Source organism: Mus musculus, chromosome 1, assembly GCF_000001635.26.
Source record: "Mus musculus strain C57BL/6J chromosome 1, GRCm38.p6 C57BL/6J".
NCBI lineage: Eukaryota > Metazoa > Chordata > Mammalia > Rodentia > Muridae > Mus > Mus musculus.
Window position 1 is genome coordinate 180,535,392 of NC_000067.6, and position 22,230 is coordinate 180,557,621.

The following is a 22,230-nucleotide window of genomic DNA, read 5'->3' on the forward strand; positions in this document are numbered from 1 at the left end:
CCTGACTGACCATCCTCATCCGCGGACATCTGAAGAGACAGGCAGGCTCGGCTTGCTGTCCTGGGGCAAAACATAAGGCACTCATCTTCTTAAACAAAGTTATTCAGCTGGATTCTAAATATAGGGAGGGAACAGAGATCCCAGCAATGAAACCATGAATGAGCTTGTAAGTTCATTTCTTCCCTTCAAAAAGCTTCTCTAAACCCAGGAGAAAGGGCAAAGGAAGAAAGGTGAGCTGGTAAACGTGAGGGTGGGAAGTGGCGATGAGCTTCACGTCAGACAGCACACTCCAGTGTGTGAGAAGGTCGCATGTCAGCATGCTAGAGAGAGAGGATGGGATTACAGCACACTCCAATGTGAGAAGGTAGCAGAGTCAGCCTGCTAGAGAGAGAGGATGGGGTTATTCCTTGACAAGATGATTCGGCACAGATACGTGCTGTCAGAGCTAACGGGATGAATGTTTGATTCCCAGGACCCACAGGGTGGAAACAAAAAGTGGATTCCTCAAATTATCTCACACACACACACACACACACACACACACACACACACACACACAAATAAATGTAAAAGAAAAAATTAAATGTTATTATTCTAAAAGCCAGTCCCAAGATTACCCAGAATCCATCTACCTCCCCCATCAAATCTTTTCCAATTAAAGCTGCTAAAATTGGGGTGTGGAGGGGGCACTAGAGAGATGGCTCGGTAGAGGATCTAAAAGGTTTGATTTCAGCACCCACGTGGCACACACAACCATCTGTAACTCAATTCCCCAGGAATCTGAGACCCTCTTTGGGTTTCGACAGGTACTAGCCAGGAACAAGGTGCACAGACAGACATGCCGGCAAAATACCCACGCATATAAAATAGAATAATAAATTAAAAAGAAAAAAAACTGTTACAACCTTTCTTCGAAATGAAAAATGATAAGATACAAGTATTTTTACCCCTCCAGAAAAATACCTTTAAAATATTTCAATAACCAAAACAGGAATAAAACAGGGGAACAGATTGGGTAAAACAGCTGATACGACAATGTATAGAAGCCAATTTTAGAAAGAAGCTTGGATTTCATCTCTCAGATGCATTAAATGAAAGACTTTGCATAATGTGCAGCCAGAGGCTCCCCTCAGATTCTTCTGTTACATTTTGCCTAGGGAAGAGAAGATGTGCTTTCCAGCCTTTAAAGAGAGGTGGCTGTGAGCTGTGAGTTCCCAGAAAGGCCAGCAGACATACAGGTTAAGGATTCCACCCTGAGGGGCTGTCATATCACTAATGCCTGTCTTCTCCCTGCAGGCCACACTGCACAACACTCTGGCTAGGAAAACCTTCCTGATGATTGACACTCAACAGGTAATGTCATTGGTTCCCACAGGGGACAGGCTCCACAGTCCACCAGAGCTAAGAAGACACGGAGACAGAAGTGGCTCATTGCTGTGGCATGACACGCAAGAGAGAGCTCTTTATCACGCGGGTAGTCAGGAAACAGAAAGCTTGGACAGGAAACAGGGCCATGTACTTGCAAGGCCACCCCCTCAGGAGCCCACTTCCTCCATCTCCTAAAGATGCTGTCTCCCAAAATGACATCACCAGATGAAAACTACTGTTCACATATAAGCCTGTGGGGGTCACTTCATCTCTATATTATAGGAATACACAGACAGTACAAGTGGATGCCAGAGCCGAGTCTGCTGTAGTCCCCTGCCCATGACCTCTTGCCCTCACAGGAGACAGGTTTGGCTAAGCAGGGGTGGGGGCGGGTCATCAAGCGTGGGAGAGGGAGCAACTGTGCAGATTCTTCATTCCCCAGGCAAAGGCCTTTGCCACAGGTAGACAGTGCAGATGAAGTGGTCCTGGAAATACCCTCTGGCTAGTGTAGACTCCCACAGAAGCTAACAGTCAACAAGTCCTTAGCCAGCTCTCAAGTGCCCCAGTCGGACCTGAGCCAGATCCACCAATGGCCTCATCCTTTTTCTGAGGCCACCAGAACTCAGCCTGTCAAAGGGGAGCAAACTCTTTGGTTTTGGTTTTGGTTTTCAAGGTCTTTTATTCCCCATCCTTTTTTTTTTAAGGCTCACAATTTCTTATTTTAACCAAGAAGTATACATATTTGTATAAAATTTTCCTCCTAATTGATACAATCCCTCCTGGAGGAAAGAGGGAAGTGCCTATGTCCCAGAAACTCATAGACACTAAGTTCAAAACTTTACAAGACTCATGAGGCTTCTCTCCTCAAGCAGTGAGCGATTGCTAGGGAGGGAAGGGTCTCTGAGAGCCAGTCTGTCTGCTAGTCATGTAGAGAGTTGCCCTCATGCTGAGATGGGCCTTGTGGTGAGGTGGCCACCAATGATTCATTCATCCAGGCTCTTGTAAGATACAGCTCACCCATACTCCTGCAGAAAGCCCAACAAACTAATGGCTTCTCCAAGCTGGACACCAGTGGAGTGGACATCTATCTTGGATGAGTAGCAATGTGTCCATATGTTCCTAGAAAAGTTATATAACACTCAATGCCTTTCCTCCCAATCCAAGCAAATGAAATTGGGAAAACAGATCTAATCCTACCCATAAGGTGGCTGGGAATGCCTGTATGAGCACTAGGCAGAGCCCTGCAGCACAGCGCAGGTCACAAAGGGTGGCAGGGACAGAAGGAATTCCAGATCATATTTTTGGGTAAGATTCAACCTAATAAAAATGTTAAATCCCCCCAAAAACTTTTGCCTTGTTTCCTTTGGATAGGGTCAAACCCAAAAAGTAAGGTTTTCATTCAGGGGAACTCCTCTGGGCAATAAAACGGAGTAGATTACTGATACAGCATCCAGCATCGTGTGCAGGTCACACGGGTGGATCTCAGAAACAGAGAGGTTAGTCGTGAAAGAGTGTGACTGTGTGATTCCATTCCTGTGACATAGCAGAGTGGGCAAAACTAATTTCTAATTATGGAGATCTCTCAGTGCTCTCCTTGGACAGGGCAGGGAGGGCCTTAGCTGCATAAGGACATAGGCAAAACTTTCGAGGATGCCTTAGTCTCTTTCACTTGGCTAACAACATACTGCCATGGGATGGGGAAGTTATAAAGAAAGGAGGTTCATTTTGCCTCCTGGTCCTGGCCAAAGGTCTATAGGTCGTATCTGATGGTGGATGGGCTTCTTGAAGGCAGAATTCCCCCAAATACAGCAAGGTGTAAAGGGGGAGAGAAGGAGAGAGATAGGAGGAGGAGGGAGAGAGAGAGAGAAAAAGAAAGAGAAAGCTTTCTAGTATCTCTACTTCTCTTAAAACCACGTATATTCAGTCACAGAGGTTCCAACCTGGGAACCTCATCTAATCTTAACCCTGTCACAAAGGTATTAGCTCTAAGTGGTATGAAGTTTCCACCTTCTCATATGGCACAATGGGGATTAAACTCCAGCTCAGAGGTGGACAGACCACATTCAAACCATAGCATTGGGAGGTGGAAATGTTCTATGTCTTGATTGGGGTGGTCATACGGGAACCTACATTTATCAACTCTTAAACTTACACAGTTAGGCATTGTAGTAGCTATTTCTGGTTGTTCACTTGACTATATTTGGAATGAACTACAATCCAGAATTGGAAGGCTCACCAGTGACCCTTATCTGGAGGCTTGGAGATAGAAGTTTCTGATCTGGATCTTGGTATGGAGATCTTGAGGCATAGTGGCTATGGATTCCAGAAGATTAAATCTCTGAGTTCAAGGTCATCCCGGATTAAAGGTGTGGTGGAAAAAAGGGAGTCTCGCTCTTGTTTCTTTGCCTGCTTGCTGTGTGAGACTGAGTAACTGCTAGCTAGATCCTTGGACTTCTATTCACAGCTACTACTGAACCATTGTTGGGAATTGGCCTCAGACTGTAAGTCATCAATAAATTCCCTTACTATATAGAGACTACCCATAAGTTCTGTGACTCTAGAGAACCCTGACTAATACAAGTGTGTACACTTTCTTATTGTGGAACAATGATAGTTCGAGGCTGGGGAGATGGCTCTGTGGGTGAGGGCCCCTGTAGCATAAGCATGAGGACCTAAGTTCGAATCCTCAAAACAAGTGTCCTAGTTTGTTTCCCAATGCTTTGATAAAAGGATCAGAGGAAGAAAATGTTTGACTTACCACCTACATCATGATCCAACACTGAGGGAAGTCAAGGCAGGAATCTAAAACTAGAACCTGGAGGCAGGAACTAAAACAGAGACCATGGAGGAACGCTGCTTACTGGTTCACCCTGCCTCCTTCCTTACACAGCTCAGGACCCAGGAATGGCAGTGCTCACAGTGAACTGGGCCCTCTTATATCGATTAGTGATTACGAAAATGCCCCTTCCGAGATGCCCACAGGCCAGTCTGACAGAGGCAGCTCCTCAACTGAGATTCTGTCTTTCTAGATATGTCAAGTTGATAACTAAAGCTAAGTAGGACACCATGTTTTTAAAAAGCTGGACATGATGGGGGCTGGTGAGATGGCTCAGCGGTTAAGAGCGCCGACTGCTCTTCCAAAGGTCCTGAGTTCAAATCCCAGCAACCACATGGTGGCTCACAACCATCCATAATGAAATCTGATGCCCTCTTCTGGTGTGTCTGAAGACAGCTACAGTGTACTTACATATAATAAATAAATAAGAAAGAAAGGAAAGAAAGGAAAGAAAGGAAAGAAAGGAAAGAAAGGAAAGAAAGGAAAGAAAGGAAAGAAAGGAAGGAAGGAAGGAAGAAAGAGAGAAAGAAAGAAAGAAAGAAAGAAAGAAAGAAAGAAAGAAAGAAAGAAAGAAAGAAAGAAAAGAAAACAAAAGAAAAAGATCTGGGCAGTGGTGGTGCATGCCTTTAAAAAAAAAAAAGCTGGACATGGGAGACTACAAAGAAGCCTCAGCCCTCTTCCAGAGGGTCCAACTCTGGTTCCCATCTCCATGTCAGGTGAGCCTTAATTATGTAGCTCTAGATCCAGGGGCTTCAATGTATTCTTCTGACCTCTGCAGGAATCCACACACATGTGACATATATCCACACAAACACACATAAATACACATAAGTAAATAAAAATAAACCTTAAAAAAATCCAGGCATGATCATAAGTGCATATAATGCCAGTGTTGAGGACAGAGACAGACAGATCCCAGGAGTTCACCAGCCAGCAGTGAGTGGCAGGGTCAAGAGAGACCCAGTCTCCAGGGTAAGGCAGCAAACAATAGAACAAGTCACCTCATGTCCTTCTTTTGCCTTGACATGATGTGTGCATCTATACACACAATGTGCAGACAGACAGACACACACACACATACACACACACACATACACATACACACACACACTAGCTTTGTTTAAAAAATAAATTAAACCACACTGAAATACTCTTTACCTATCAGAATGACAGAATTCTAAACACTTGGTCACATAGCCTGTTGGTAAGCAAGGGAAACAGCGCTCTTGCTGCTTGTAATTTTGCTTGTGGTAATAAAAGCAGGTTGTTTATAGAAGACAATTTCCCAAATCAATCAAATCTGGAACTATGTGTTCCACTGACTTAGCAATTACATTTCTGGAATGTATGCTACAGGAATAGTGTTCACATGCAAAAAACAAATTATGTACAAGGTTTTCCATTGCAATACAGCAAAATTCTGGAAACAGCCTAAAGGCCCAACAGTCCTGCTTATTACATCCCTGTTGCTATAATAAATACCCTGACAAAAGCAGCTTAGGGAGAAAAGGTTGATTCTGGCTCATACTTTGAGGTTATAATCTATCATATAAGTATCAAAGGATCAATTTAGTGTATTTTTGTATTACATTTTGTTAGAATGTTTCACTTTTAAAGGGGGGGTGCCCATCTGAGGTCCCCACCAAGATGGTTTCCTCCAGGGAATTTCCTTGAAGGGCTCCCAGCCTAGGCTGCAGGTGCCTCAGAGCCCCAAGAAGCACAAGGAGGCTGCCAAGAAAGTACAAGCATGTGGCTCCCCAGAGAAACACTTCAATTCTCCTCAGCAAATGTCTCCTTGGGTTTTATGAAAACCTGCCTGCTTTTGACAGGCTAGGGCTGACCAAAGGAAGCTGCTACTCTCTAGGGCTTTGTCTCTGACAACAGATTCTCCCTGGGGACTTCCTGGAGAGCCCCTCTAGGGCACATAACAACCAGACTGCTTTCTAAATAGAGAGCTGATGTCTCTGGTTTCCCCTTCTTCCTGTTACTGCAAACAGGCTCGGTTCAGTCTGCGCCTTGGTCAGCTCCCCATTGTAAAGTCTGGGTTGCATTTACCATCCAAAGGACAAGCTCTTCCCTGTCCTCTCACTTTGTGTAGGCAGGAACAGAAGCCCCAAACTCACTCACTCCTAAGGACCCTCTGGAACCCTGCTTCCTGCCCCAAGTCCAATGTATAACAAAGCTCCCATCTCTGTCAGAGCTCCCGCTTGCCTCCGCTAAAAGGACATGCAGAAGTCTTAAGTTTCAGCTCCATCCAAGTACCACAGCCCAGAGGAGGATGTTCATACACTCAGCAAACCAGAAGAGATGTCCATCCCCACCAGACATAAGCCAACGGCTCCCAACCAAAGACTAATGTCCTTCCATGAGGAGAACCTAATTTGACTTCTCTCCTCGTTCAATGCTGTCTCCAGCAGGGACTCAGCCTTCATTAATATGTGTAGTCTGGAGCCCAGAGCTGCCTGCCAAGCCTCCAGCTAATTGGAAATTGACAGTCTCTGCCTGAGAGAAGACAGGCTCTTCCCATAGTCTCTGGGCCTCCGATTCCACACAGGCTGGAGTCTGCTGCCCAGATCGGGAGTGTTTTAGTCAGGCATTCCGTTGCTACAACAGATACCGGAGAAAATGACTTACAAGGAAGAAAAGATTGTTGCGGCTCATGGTTTCGGGGTTTTAGTTCAGGGTTACTGGGCTCTTAGCTTCTGGGCTCAGAGTGAGGCAGAACGTCCTGGTAGGATTTATAATGAAGTGGAGCAGCTTAGCTCATGGCAGAGAAGCAGAAACAGGAAAAGGGACAAGATATATCTTTCTAAGGCACTCCCTCAGTGGCTCACTTCCTCCAACTAGTTCTGTCTTCCTACTTTTTAATACCTCCTAATTATACTTCCACATTATGAATCCACCAAGAGATTGGTTAATTAGGCCAGAATCGTCACCATTCAAGAGCCTCCCCAAAACCTCTCATCCAGCCACCAAGGCCCCACCAAGTATATGCGCCTCGGGGAAGGCATTCAAAACACAACAGAGGGCGATCCCACTGTAGCCTACGGGACACCATGTGAACATGTGAACGTCTAGAACTTTAAGGCAGCATTACTGTTTTAACATTTCATTTATTGGGGTGGGGGCTCATCATGTACACACACAGAGGTCAGAGGACACTGTGTGGGGAGTCAGTTCTCTCCTTCCACAGTGTGGGCCCCAGGGATCAAACTCAAGTCATCTCTTAATAGCAAGAGCCTTTACCCATTGAGCCGTCTTGTCAGCCCAACTCTAAATTCTTAACCAGGAAGCTAGGGTGATGATTCAGTCATTAGAGTAGCTGCTGCGGTGTAAGTGTAAGGACCTGAGTTATAGAAGCTGGGGGCAATGGCACAGATCTATAACTCTGCTGCTGGGGAGATTGGCTCCAGGGGTCTCTCAAGCTCACTGGGCAGGCAGCATGACTGGATTAGTGAGCTCCAGGCTCAGTGAGAGATCCTGTCTCATATAAAGATAAACAATGATCAAAAAAAAAAAAAAAAAAAGACAAGAAAATTCAGCCTCTAGCCTCCACACATCTGTGCACACATGTACATGCACACACACCAAAATAAATATAAACAAGTAAATGACAAATAGCTCCTTACCCAGGCATGTTAATAGACCCCTCTTGTCTATTTACAATTGGACTTATTTCTCTTTTTTTAAAAAAATTGTGTCTTATCTATACATTCACTGAACCGTGGTCAGACTCTCAGTGGCCTCTCCTTAAATAGAGCTGAGTTCTTCCCCTCCTGCACACCTGCTGGAAGCCATCACTTGGGGAGAGATACATATACTTCAGTATCCCTATCATACTTTTAAAGAGTTCTCTTCAAGTCTGAGGCCAGCCTGGTCTACAGAGTGAGTTCCAGGACAGCCAGGGCTACACAGAGAAACCCTGTCTCCAAAAACAAAAACAAAAACAAAAAAACAAAACACAAAAAAAGAGTTCTCTCCAATGGCTTCCTGTCTAGGGTGATACTTTTTGCGGGAGGTGGAGTGGATGTTTAAAATTTTGTTTATTTGTTTGTTTTGTTTTGTTTTTCGAGACAGGGTTTCTCTGTATAGCCCTGGCTCTCCTGGAACTCACTTTGTAGACCAGGCTGGCCTCGAACTCAGAAATCTGCCTGTCTCTGCCTCCCGAGTGCTGGGATTAAAGACATGCACCACCACCGCCCAGCTGTTTAAATATTTTTTAATTTAAGTTTGAGTTTTTTCCTGCATGTATGACTGTGTGTGCTGTGCATGCCTGGTGCCCAAAGAGGCCAGAAGAGCGCATAGGAGTTGCCAGAACTGGAGTTACAGGCAGTTGTGAGTCTCCATGTGGGTGCTGGGAATCAAGCCCTGGTCCACAGGAAGGGCAGCCAGTGCTCTTAACTGCTGAGCCTTCTCCCCAGCCCTGGACTTGTCTCTTTTACTTTCACATGTTTAAAAAAAAAATACTCATAAATATGGCTCAGTCTGAGTGGTGATTCAACTTCATAGCCAACCCAAACTCAAATGTATATGTATATACAAAATGAAATTTTAACCATGTCACAATGATCAATCTCTATTGTCAATTTGACTAGCTTTAGAAGCACCTAGGAGTCATATCTTGGGGCACGTGTGAGAGAATTTCCAAAGAGGGCTAAGGACAGACAATTTAACCTAACTATAGGTGACACCATCCAAAGGACTGGGATCTCAAACTGAATGGAGCCAGGCGGTGGTGGTGCACGTCTTTAATCCCAGCACTCGGGAGGCAGAGGCAGGCAGATTTCTGAGTTCGAGGCCAGCCTGGTCTACAGAGTGAGTTCCAGGACAGCCAGGGCTACACAGAGAAACCCTGTCTCGAAAACAAACAAACAAACAAACTGAAAGGAAAGGGGGAAATAAGATGATTAAGTGTCCCTCTCCTTCCCATTCGTCACTTTAGCTGCAACACAACCACCAACCTTCCCCACTTTCCCCACCGTGACGGGACTGTACCCTCGAACCATGAACCTAAGTAAACCCTCCCTTCCTTAAGTCACTTTAGTCAAATATGTATTAAAGCAATGAGAGAAGCAATATATAGGTTATGTAACCAAGTAACTGAGCTACTAGGAATTTCACAGAAATTCCTCCACCAAGCAAGCGAGAGCCAGAGAGGGAGAGAGCAAAGCAAGAGTGCGCGAGAGCGAGAACAAACGTGAGAGCGAGATAATGGGTCCATTGTCATACCCTTAAACCAAGCTGGCCTTGAGATGTGGTGGTAATATTTGTCTCAGCCCAAAACAATGTGAGCATCTGACTGCCTAGACAGTGGGAAAGGCCCAGGGTACCTGCTAACCAACCCACCATCCCCCAAAGCCTTGCTCACTGCCGGGACTCCTAACTAGGTCCTCCTACCACGTGATCAGAGAACCTCTGCAGACAGAGCTCCGCTGAACAGATCTACGACCAGTAGCTGATTTTCTTCGTGGCAGCTCCCAGGTAGTTTCCAGGTACTTACTCTAAGGCTCTAGGCTCATAGGTTTGAATACTTAGTCTCTAGTTTTGGTGGCTGTTTGGAGAAGACTAAGAAGTGTGGCCTTGCTGGAGGAAGTATGTCACTGGGGGCTGGCTTTGAGGCTTCCAAAGCCTCTAGCCATTCTTGGTGTTGTTAGCTCTCTCCAGCTCCTGCTTGTGAGACCTGAGCTCTCAGCTGTTCCTGCCACCATGCCATCGCTCTACCTTTATGGACTCTAACCCGTCAAAACCATAGGCCCAAGTAAATGCTTTCTTTTGGTCATGGTATTTTCTCACTGAAACAGGAAAGTAACTAAGACATCGAGTACATGCATTGAACCCCCAGCAGGTGCACTTGGCTCACCAGATAAGATGTTGAATCTTTGTGCTCCGGTCCCAGTCCTCTGCTCAGAGCTGGGGGTGCTCATGGGGTACCACTTAGCGCTGTATAAAAGTAAAGTTGAGCTGGGTGGTGGTGCACGCTCCTTTAATCCCAGCACTTAGGAGGCAAAAGCAGAATGATCTCTGTGAGTTCGAGCTTAGCCTGGTCTATAGATCGAGTACCAGGACAGTCTGGGCTATGCAAAGAAACTCTGTCTTAAAAAAAAAAAAAAGAAAGAAAGAAAGAAAGAAAGAGAGAGAGAAAGAAAGAGAGAGAGAGAGAGAAAAAGAGAAAGAGAGAAAGAAGAAAAAGAAAAGAAAAGAAAAGAAAAAGGGAAAAACAAAAAAAACAAAGAAAAAGGAAAAATAGAAAAAGAAATGAAAATTTGATTGGTGAGCCCTGAGGAGCCCTTGACTATAGATGGGAGGTCCAGGGGTAGGAGGTAGGGGGTGGAGGGCAAGAGTCTAGCTCTTCAGGGAAGGAACACTGGGCAGTCAGGCCCCAAAGAGCTACAGCCAGGAAGGTAACATTTCTGACAGTCAAACCCAGAGCTCACCAATATGGCGAGTCTTGCTGAAACCCCCTAGCATGGCTGCAGCCATTTTGTCCCATAACTGCCAGCTATTTCATACTGTTGCCAGTCACTGATGCAGAAGAATAACTTGACTCAGAGCAGGGTCATGTGACCCCATACCCTGTTATGTTATGTATATTATGAAGTTTGTTAATATTAAGAAATTCCACAACTATAAGCTTCATGTAGGGCCCATCAAATTAAAGGTCAACATGAACTGTTATGCCTAAAATACTTGAGTCAGGCAGCACTCGTTCCAGCACCTGGGTATGAGCTCATTGTGGTTTTGTGGTTTTAACCTTTATAAACTGACATAGAAAAAATGTTTAGAGTCATAGCCTCAGCCCCCGAGATCTGAGCTACAGCCCTAATAGATCAATCTTAGGGTGTGCATTCAATACACCATCTGCTGGTGTTGTATGGACTCCACCCCGACAGATACCTGGCAACAGCCAGGTATGCCCCACCCCACTGTTACTTGGCAACAGCCAGGTAGGCCTGGCCTATAAAAGGGGCTGCTTGTCCCCTCCTCTCTTACTCCTGCTTCTCTCCCTTGCCTCTTGTCCCCTTGCTCCCCCTCTCTCCACATTCCCTTCCCCCCTCTCTCCACATGGCCGCCTCCCCCTGCCTTTCTCCACCTCTGCTACCCTCTTAACTCCCCTCCCCATGCCCTGAATAAACTCTATTCTATACTATACCAGTGTGGGTCTGGTCTCTCAGGGGGAAGAAATGCCTTGGTATGGGCCCACTGAGGCACCCCATCCCCCCACACCTCGCCAGAACATATCGTAATAGCCCTTTCTCTTTTTATGATCACAACACTGTCCCTGTCTGAATGAGATCGGTGTTCATGTGGTTTGTGGGGTGACTCTTAGACCATTCTCACTAGCCAATTTGCTTGAGAGAATCTCATCCTAAGTTTCTGAGGTTGGAGTTACAGGCAGCTGTCCCACCCACTCAACATTTGCATGCGGTCTGGGAGTCTGAACTCCAAGCTTCACATTCACACAGCACTTTGGTTGCTGAGCCATCTCCCCAGGACCCAACACTCCACTGCTATCTGGCTAATATCACACATACCCAGTTGGCACAAACAGTGGGCATACTGGACCTTCCTTGCTAGGTGTCTTCTGTCCTACCCCTCCTCAGAGGTGGTCCTCATCAGATTGGACTGTATTGTTATCTGCCTCATCCCTTCAACCAACTCCCTGACAATAGCTACATAAAAAGGAGAGTCTTCAGGGCGTGGCGGCAAACGCCTTTAATCCCAGAATTTAAGAGGGAGAAGCAGGTAGCTCTCTGGATTTGAGGTCTGGCTGGCCTATATAGTGAGTTCCAGATCAGCCAGGGCTATATGGTGAGACCTCCTCTGAAGTGAGAGGGGTTACTTTCACTGAATTCTAAGGGATGAAGTCCATCTTGGCAGGGAAGGTTTAGTCCCAGGTGCCGAAGCAGCTGGTTACTTTGTGTCCACAGTCAGGAAGCAGAGAAGGGCCTGCTTTCTCCCTTCATTTCAGCCTGGCTGTTAATTAACCTGATCTAGAAACTCCCTCATACGGGTGCCCAGAGATTTGTCTCCGGGGTGATTCTAGATCCTATCGATTGACAATCCATAGTAACCATCACTAGGACCCTTTGTCAGATGCCCCCTACTGTGCGCCCTTTATTCCTCCTCTTCCTCCTCAGTCTGCCTCAGCGACTTTTTTTCATAAATATCATCTTGTGATCCAGCCACTTCTTCCCTTCTCCGGATCCCTCCCTGGCCCCTCTCTAGGGGCTGAGTGTCTTTCTACCCCTGTTCCCTGTCTTGGCTGAATGATTGAGTGTTTTAATTTGTTTCCCAGGCGCAGTCTCTATGGCTCTGCTCTCTGTAATTCACACGGCAGCAGTCTGCTGGGACGTGTATAAAGTCAGTACTGAGAGGGCTCAGAGACGTGAGACACCAAAGAGCGGAGGGACAGGGAGAAGCGCAGGAGCCCCGCCCGAAAGAAAGGCTGGTGCGGGCCGGCTTGGAGCAGATCAAAGCAAGCAGAATGCTGGCTGCAGCGGGAGGTGGGGGGGGGGGGGGGGGCAGGAAGTTCTGTTACAGACAGGGCTGCAACTATCATCAGAGAAGCTGGAGAAATGAGGCTGCCTCTGACCCCTGCATTCTGGCCAATTACATAAAGCCCGGTACTTCTAAACAGCTCCCCTGATGGTTCTAGAGCTCACTCAGGACTACAAACAACAGGTTCAGCGGCAGACCTACAGGGAGAGGGAGAGAAAGGACTGTGAGGTGACCACATCTCCCTTCAAGCCCACACAAATATCCGGACACTGTGGTGGAAGCCCTGGGTAAGGGGGCTTGGTCCTAAAGAAGAGTCTTCGTGCAAAACTAGAATTCTGGGGTGGGTGTGGGCTGCTGCTTAGATGTCCCACAGAGGACCCAGAGTGAGGGACACCTCCACAGGCTGGTGTCTTTACCACTTGCTTTCCCAGTGTCACCTCCATGATCCTAGCTCTTCAAGTCCTCCCTGATCACAAAGACCCTGCAAGAATAGCAGCTCCTAGTCATTTCACAGGCAAAAGCAGAGTGCCTACTGTGTTCTCTCAGAAGAGGAGATGGAGACCTACAGGGTGCCAAGCTCTCACTGCGCACAGAGGGTGAGCCTGGAGTCGGTCTCTTTATATGGCGCATAGGAAACTAAAAGCCTGCTACTGCTGTTAATCAGCCCTGGGTCTACCAAAGAGCTCGGAGGTAATCCGCAGGAAGGTGGCCTCTGAGCTGAGGCTTCCTGGAGCTCTCGGAGTCTTTCACCGCCCTTCATCTCTCTGAGTGTCCCTTGAGCATACCTCAGCCTCTCTCTACAGGGAACTAGGCACCACTGCAAATTGCAATGAGGTTCTCAGCTGGAAGAGTATCTTATACCCCAGGCAAGCCAGAGCCTAGGGCAATGACCTGTAAACAGATTCCCTCACGGAGTGGTTGTTGAACTGGATAAAATACAATGGTGCTTTTGTGCTTTTTGTTGGGGGAAGAAACAGAAGGAACAAAAAGTCTTGCCCAGGGCCCTCCACCTGCCATTGTGGCCTGGGTTCCACAAACTCGGGAGCTCCCTGTTAGCATTTTGTCTAAGCTCCGCCCCACAGTTACCTGGCAACAGCCAGGTGTGCCTGACTCAAGGTAAAAGGGGCTGCATGTCCCCCATCTTGATCTTGCCTTCCTGCTCCCACTTTCTCCCCCTTCCCCCTGCCGCCAGTGCTCATGGCCAGCCTCTACTCCTCTACTTCTCTCTCTCTCCCTCCCCCTTTCTCTGCCTCTACCACCCTCTTAACTCCCCTCCCTATACCCTCAATAAACTCTATTCTATACTACACTGTGGTCGTGTGGCTGGTCCCTCAGGGAGAAGGGATACCTTAGCATGGCACCCCCTCCCCCACACCTGACTACACATCCACAAAACATTCCTCCTCTCTGTCTTTTTATAAACACATCACTCCTAGACACTGATAGACAGAACACAGAGAGCTGAGATGCCACACCTCTGGCCACTAGGAGCTCTGGTGCAAGTGACCGGGTGTTGAGAAGACTGAGGACTGCTGTGGTGCACAGCCATGAGCCCAGGAATTTGTGTGAGGTGAGCAAAACAGCTGCCAACCTTGCGAGGACAGCTAGGGGCCGGAATGGCTTGGATATCCTGGCAGACAGACAGGGGTCTGTGCATGGGGACCAGCACCATGGATGTACACACACAGATGTACATCCCTGAGGGATGATGGATGCAGAGTGAATGAAGGAGGCTGGAGAGGAGGCACACTTCAATCCTGCAGCCATATGTCACGATTTCACTGTGTTGGGAACATAGATGAATACATTTGTGTCTTCCCACAGTGTCATAATAAACTCACCAGCTATGGAAGTGTTGTTGGCAGCAATTTGCCAAGTAGCTCTCTCTCCTTGCTATGCAGCCAAGGGAAGGACAGGTTCTTTTGTTCCCATCGTAACTAATATAAACCCTCAGAACACACATGACACATCAGACAGTCAACAGACGGACAGACGTGTAGGTTAAAGAATGGCTACAATGAGTTGACAGAGTTTCAGAGAGGCCAAACTTAGAGGCAGCAGTGGGATGCTGCTAAGAATGTGAAGGGAATTTCCATGGGAGACCAGGTAACCAACCAGGTTTGGAGTTCTGCTAGGTGCTGCTGTAGAGTCAAGTTAGCTGGAGCCTGTAGAGGTGAAGGGTTGTTGGACCAGATCCAAACAAACAAAGGAATGAATGGGTAGGTGGATGGAATGAAAAGATGGAGAGAAGAAGGAAAGAAGGAGCCAGGTGGTGGTGGCACACGCATTTAATCCCAGTATTTGGGAGGCAGAGGCTGGTGGTTCTATATAAGTTCAAGGCCAGCCTGGTCTACAAAATATGTGGCCAGGACAGCCAAGGCTACACAGAGAAACCTGACTCAAGAACCTCAGGATGTTCCCTAGCAATTCCAAATCCAGACAAAGTAATGAACATTAACCATTGAACTCTGTGACTCGTTATCATCATAAATACATTGCGGATCTATTCCGTGTGGTCCTGAAAAGCATCTGTGGGAGTACAACCCCATCTCTGCGCTCCTATAGCTTACAACCTGTAAAGGAGAGAGAAAAAGAAAGATTGAAACAACCACGTTCAAAGAGGGCTGTGACGGACCTGCCCCTCAGTTCCTGTCCTTCTGACCCCTAAGTCTTCCCTCCCCCTCAATCCACTGCCCAGTCCTGGCCCAGGTCACCTCTCTCTAGGACACCTCCACGAACCTCTCTCTGCCTGCAGCCCAGCAGCTCTCTCCCTTCTTCTCCAGCTACCAGAAAACAAAGCTCAGTAACCAAGCCAGGTGGGTCACACTGCATGGGTTTCCTTCACCAGCCGTCCTGTCAGGATCTCAGGATCTCTGGTGCCTTTCCAGAGCAGCGTGAGGGGGGACTGTGGGTGTACATTGGACACCATCTAGTGGACATTAGGGTAATTTATTTCCAGGCTACGGAAAGATCTCGGAAGGCTCCAAGTCAATCTTCCTAGTTTCAAAGATGGCTTGTTTAGCCATATTTTAGGAGAATTTTGACTTGACTTCATTACAAGATCAGTGTGTCAAAGCCTGCTTCAGGAGCCAGACATAGGGAAGGGCAGATAGTATGATGCTGAATGCTGCCTTACCTCCAACAGCCTTTCATCAGCACCCTGGATGCAGGCTCGAGGCTGCTAATCAGCTGTCGGTTGCCCCTGCAACTTTTGGGCCTGTGGTGAGGTAGAAGCTTCATGGTAGAGATTACATGGATCACAGCAAGGATGTGAAAGAAGAGCAAGTCCTGCTATCCCTTGAATGGCATGTCCCTTCAAGAGCGTGACTACAGGGCTGGTGAGATGGCTCAGTGGGTAAGAGCACCCGACTGTTCTTCCGAAGGTCTGGAGTTCAAATCCCAGCAACCACATGGTGGCTCACAACCATCTCAACCATCTGTAACAAGATCTGACGCCCTCTTCTGGAGTGTCTGAGGACAGCTACAGTGTACTTACATATAATAAATAAATAAATATTAAAAAAAAAAGAGCATGACTACATAACCTAAGACCTCCAACTTGGCCCTACTTTTTTTTTAAGATTTATTTATTATTATATCTTATCTTAAGTACACTGTAGCTGTCTTCCAACACTGCAGAAGTGGGATCAGGATCAGATCTCATTACAGATGACTGTGAGCCACCATGTGGTTGCTGGGATTTGGACTCAGGACCTTCAGAAGAGCAGTCAGTGCTCTTAACCACTGAGCCACCTCTCCAGCCCCTTGGCCCTACTTCTTGAAGGTCTCACCACCTCTGTTGTGTAACAGTTTCCTGGGAGATTGAAGCATGCCATCCCAGTGGGGAAGCTCTTTAAGCAGGAAGGTAAACAACTCAAAATAGCTTCAGGAAGTTCCTGAAACTGTGTGGATCTACCAGGCCCCTCCCTGTCAAAATAAGCAACAAAAGCTGAGAGCCCCTTCTCAGACAAAGCAAAGAAAACTCTGATACCAGACCAGCTGCCTGGAAGCAGCAGAAACCAGCAGCCCTGCCTGGAAGAAGTTTTAGACCAACTGAGGCACCTGCAAGGACTCTCTTCAACATGTTGATTTGCCTGTAGGCTGTGCAGTAAGCTCCAGGTTCCCATTGCTTGTGAGTTGTCACCTCTGCGGGGGTGGGCCTTAGTGACGCAGCTTCTGTGAGTCACTTCTGCTCCTGTAACCCCTTACCCATACATATTCTTGTAAGTAACCGCAATAAAACTCATTAGTGTCCAGGCTGGACTTCGGTGGTATCAGTACTTTGGTCTGACATGGGCTCCCTGTCTGGGATAAGTAGTCTGTATGTTGCAGCTTCCCAGAAAATTTGCCATGCAATTCCCAGAAGCACCAAGATAGAACCCTTTGACATCCTGGAGCTATTGCAAGCCTAAGCTCTAACACCCGAATCTGTCCCTTCAGACCCTCAGTTGACTTCAGTCACTTTCCCAAAGGGACAACACAGCTGGGCCCATAGATTGTAGTTCTGAGTCTACCAAACTTTGGTATTTCCCATAGTAAAATAAGAAACTCGCATCATGATTTACATATCATTGTCCCAATTGGTTCCCAACTGCTTCTCTCTGAATATGTGTACAAATCTGGGTTATAAGACTAAATCAAGGACCAGAACCTAAAACGTGGTGAGTCCATCAAGGGGATGCTCTTTCCCAGCACGGGTCAGCTGGCCTCCCTGTGGAATGGCCATTGTCACCACCACAGTCAAGTCTAAAAGACGTAATGGTAATATCCAAATAAATTCAAGACTACCCAGTACCTTCCCCCTTCAAAAAGACTTTTGAAACTGTACTAGCAGGCCAAGCACAGAGCCAGATTTTTAAAAAGCTGGCTGACTAAACAAATATAAAAACATAATTTTAACAGTCAAAATTACTAAGCCTCCAAAACAAGATTAACAATTCCCCTGCCCCACCTCACACTAAAAACCTCAAAGACAAACAAAATGAGAGTCACCCTATACAAACCAAACAATGTCTAAAAAGGTTATTGGCTACACCAATTAAAATAAGCCAAACTAGCCCGGTGTGGTGGCATTTGGGAGGCAGAGGCGGGCGGATTTCTGAGTTCGAGGCCAGACTGGTCTACAGAGTGAGTCTCAGGACAGCCAGGGCTATACAGAGAAACTCTGTCTCAAAAAACCAACCCCCCCCCAAAAAAAAGGCCAAACTACCCTGGTGCCTATATCCAGCCCTTACAAAGGTATAAAAAGTGTGTTCTTTTTTTGTTCTGGGTCTCTCCTCCAGCCTGCGTTGGATAGGTAAAATCCTCATGCATTTTTCAATGATGGCAGTCTCTGTGGTCTTTGTGAGTGAGGGTCTTTTGACAAGCTACAACATTTGGTGCATTGGCCAGGAACACCTTCCTCAAGGGGGACACAGACACAATGCATCAGAGGTAAAGTGGGATCCCTGTCTGTCTGTCTGTCTGTCCACTTGTGTGACCCCTGATTCTGGTTTGCTCAGGTTCTGGTTTCTGGCTTTCTGGGGGGCCTTCTCGTGGAGAGGAGCCCATCTGGATGATCACAGTGACAGGCCGACTTGCCAGAACATCACGGACCAAGAGACTCAGAGGATGCTCTGGTCTCCCTGCTAGGACAAGGACCCAAAAAAGGTCTATCTCCATCTGGGCTGGGAAGTAATCGTAAAGTCTAATTTGGTTTTGATTCTGTGGTGGTCACCTGGAGGAAGGTTTCTGTTTGTGTCTGTGTTTGGATTGGTTTTGTTTTTGTGGTATTATTGTAACACTTTATCTGGACCGTTTCTGTGTGTGTTTTCCGTGTCTCTATGTGTTTGGACTTAGACTGACGACTCCCCTTTTATTATTGTAACTGTTGGGCCGTGGCCCTGGATGTTGAGACTGCTGAAAGGGACATGGAGGAGGCTGAAAGAGTGGCCGCGGGCCCGGAGCCCAGCTTTGGGGTTGGCTTTCAGGGGCCACCAATCTGATGTTCAGCTCCTGGGAGTGCAGCTAGCTCCCCGATGGGCCCCTATTCCCATCCCCCTTGCGCTCCCTGCTCCCTTCACCTTCAGGGCTGTGTGGCTTGGGGGGGGGGGGGCAGGGAGCGGAGGTGAGTTTTGCAAAAGGCCACAAGGCCCAGCAGCGTGCCGATCTGACCAAGGTAACAGGTAAAAACAAGAGTTTTTTTTTTTTTAAAAAAGGAAGCCGGGCAGTGGTGGCGGACACCTTTAATCCCAGCACTTGGGAGGCAGAGACAGGAGGATTTCTGAGTTAGAGGCCGCCTGTTTTACAGAGTGAGTTCCAGGACAGCCAAGGCTACACAGAGAAACCCTGTCTCAAAACAAAACAACAACAACAACAACAAAAAAAAAAAAAAAAAAAAAAAAAAAAAAAAAAAAAAGAAAGAAAGAAAGAAAGAGAAGATGAGAAAGACAGATGTGCACAGATAGAGGTCTGGAAAAAAGTGAGTTAAGACTGCAAAAAGAGCAAAGCTTCTACAGACTCAGGAGAGATAGATGACAGTGACAAAGAGATTAACAGTGAGGAAAAGTAAGACTAGAGATAAAGGAGATCAGAGAGAGTTCTGAGATGAGAGGCCCATTCCTGCAGAAGGTGGACACCAAGCCTTAAGAGATTAATGCCTGAGACTACAAATAAAGAATTTTCCTTTTCTCTGTCAGTGTAAATAAATTCAAGACCACAGCTGCCAGAAATAACAGTCCTTGAAAAAACTTCCCTGCTTCAATCTGAATTCGGAGGAAAACTACAAACTGCTTTGACCTTGCTGATTGCTGACAGAGTTTTCTGCCAAATTAAAATTATCTCTGGAGAGACATACTCTGGAGCCACAAGGCTAGTAAAAGAAAAGAAAAAAAGCAATAATGCCTTGCTAGTATGTGATGACTTATGATTTTCATTTCTGTTGTCTTGCTGAACATAGTTTCATATCACACGTAATCTCACAGGCTTTGCTAGTCAACAAGGGTTCCCTAGCCCTCTTTTGCAGCAGTGGCACCAGTGTTCCTCTCTCGCGTAGATGCCAAATACAGTCCTACAGTGCATGTTTTGAAATACCCTAAACATATATCCAGCATCCTTCTTGTCACATCGTAAATGATTTCTAGCCAAGTAATATTAATTAGATAAAAGTGTGTCTACTATTAATAATATTGCTCGCTTTTTATTTCCTGAGACCAATGAAATATTTTGAAGTTTCCTTCCCTGGAACACTAATTTGTGTATATGATCTTTAATGAAAATCAGTGGCTTATCTCTTTTTATGACTGTTATCACGGGCCATATGCCATGTACCTTAAGACTCCATCTGGTAGTCAAAGGTCCTGTGGAGTGACTAGTGCTTACATTTAAAACAAGAGTTTTGTCCTTAACAGTTCAAATGGTAAGATGACAAATAGAGTGTTACTCATTAAAGCTACACTGTCATTCTGTTGGTTTCCAGTTGACAGGACAGAGATTGGAAAAAGACATTTTTAAATCATGTGTCTGACTTGTTGCTCATTTTGGTTTTGCTATGGTTTGTTTATTTTAAAAGAGTCTAACCCAGATTGGCTTCAGACTCCCTATATAGTTCAATGACCTTGAGCTCCTGGTCCTCCTGCCTCCCACTCCTGAGTTCTGGGTTTAGCAGCATATCACATTTCATGACTTCATACATCGACCTGATAAAAGATTTGTATAAAAAAACTCCCAAAACCCAACAATAAAAATTGTTTAAAAATGAGCAAAAGACTTGACTAGACACTTCACCAAAGAAGGTATATGTATGACAGACAGATAAACACTGAAAAATGTTCAGCTACCAATGGCATGTATAGCTTGCTTATGTGAAATGTGTGTAGATTTGGTGTTGTTCAGAAGGTGTTTATGGTAACTAAGTACATGGTGAGTGATGAGCAAGTTCTCTGGTAACTTGATATTTAGGCATCACTAGTTTGTGTTCTATCAAGATATTATTTAATTCATATGTTCCCCTGAGACTACAGCCTCTTTTTCCTCCCACCTGGTCATGCCTTGCTGTAAATGTGGGTCATGTCTAAAAATACGATGATGGCTCTTCACAAACTTTCCAAGGAGTTACAGACTATTTTGTTTTTCATTCACATCAGGCTATTTACCTGTGGTTCTTTACCCCCAAATACAGTGTTGTGAACATTTTAATGATACATGTGTAACATGTGAATAATGAAGTTTTGTTTGTCTGTAACCTGCTTTTTCATGTTGCTTCAAGGTTGTCTGTTATGAAAAACAATATGTAGTGGTCTAACATGCTTGTAATGAAACACATAACAAAGACTAGAACCTAGCAAAGTGGTACATGCTGATAATGCTAGCACTTAAAAATGGTAAACAAACAAACAAAAAAGGAAGCCAAGAAATTAAAAAGGGATAAGAGACAAGAGAGAAACTTATATAAATTATTGGCCACAATAGTCAGGAAAGCTAGAGAGGCTAGTAAGATAGATTGTAGCTGGGCAGCTGCAGAGAGCCTTTGGCTAAAGGTCAATGTGTTTACTGTAAAGAAAAAAGACAGTGGATGAGAGACTGCCCCCAACAAGAAGAAGAAGAGGGGCAATGGTGGCTCTCTACAGCTAAAAAAAATGTTCATATAATACACCCACCAACCAGTTCAAGACAAGTTAAAAACTCCTGGGCACTGCAGGCCTTTACAGACTGTGGATTCCAGAATTTGCTAAATTAAAGAGATAAACAGCCCTTCGTATGAAAAAAATAAAGAACAACAGACCTTTGATGCCATTAAGACTGCCCTAATGTCGGCTCCAGCTTTAGGCCTCCCAGATGTGACTGAGAACAAAGGTATTGCCAAAAGGGGTGCTTACTCGGAGATTGAGGCCCTGGAAAGGACCTGTGGCATACTTATCTATAAAAATTAAACCCTGTGGCTACAGGATGGCCTGCTTGTCTGCTATAACGTTACTTGTCAAGGATGTAGATAAATTGACTCTGGGACAAAACTTGGTGCACACCCTAGAAAATATGGATCAGCCCTGATGGATGAGTCATTACCAGACTCTGTTGCTCAACTCTGATAGAGTCATTTTTGTCCCCCACAAGTCTGAACTCAGCTACCCTGCTCCCATACAAGACTGGCGTGAGGATCTGAAAGACCAGTAGCTGTGATAGATCGCTGGACACTGGCCCTGCCAGAGAACACATCGGCTCAAAAGACAGAACTGATCGCCCACACTAAGGCCTTGAAATTAAGAAAAAGAAAAAGACTCAACATCTACACGGATAGCAGGTACGCTTTTGCCACAGCCCATGTCCATGAGGCCATATATCAACAGAGGAGTCTACTGACGTCGGGAGGAAAAGGAATTAAGAACAAAGAAGTAGTACTGGCTCTACTGAAGCCCTCCATGACCCTGCCAAGGTAAACATCATCCACTGTCCTAGTCACCAGAAGACAGATACCATGATACCAAGGGACAACAACATGATAGACTGAGAAGCAAAGCAGTTACAGCCATGGCCCTGCTGGTGCTCCTGGC

At 46.0% G+C, this 22,230-nt stretch overlaps 1 long non-coding RNA gene across 3 annotated transcripts in view; it reads right to left on the bottom strand.

The window, feature by feature from the left end:
• Positions 1–22,230, bottom strand: part of Gm31986 — a 37,475-nt gene that overhangs the window by 3,967 nt on the left and 11,278 nt on the right. For 2 of the 3 annotated variants that reach the window (XR_865778.3, XR_001779572.2), the window contains 2 exons: positions 15,840–15,920; positions 14,999–15,276 (listed from right to left, as the gene is read on the bottom strand). This is a non-coding gene — a long non-coding RNA (predicted gene, 31986). Of the gene's footprint in view, positions 1–14,998; positions 15,277–15,839; positions 15,921–22,230 lie in introns of those variants that run through there. The other variant, XR_001779573.2, reaches the window with a different exon arrangement.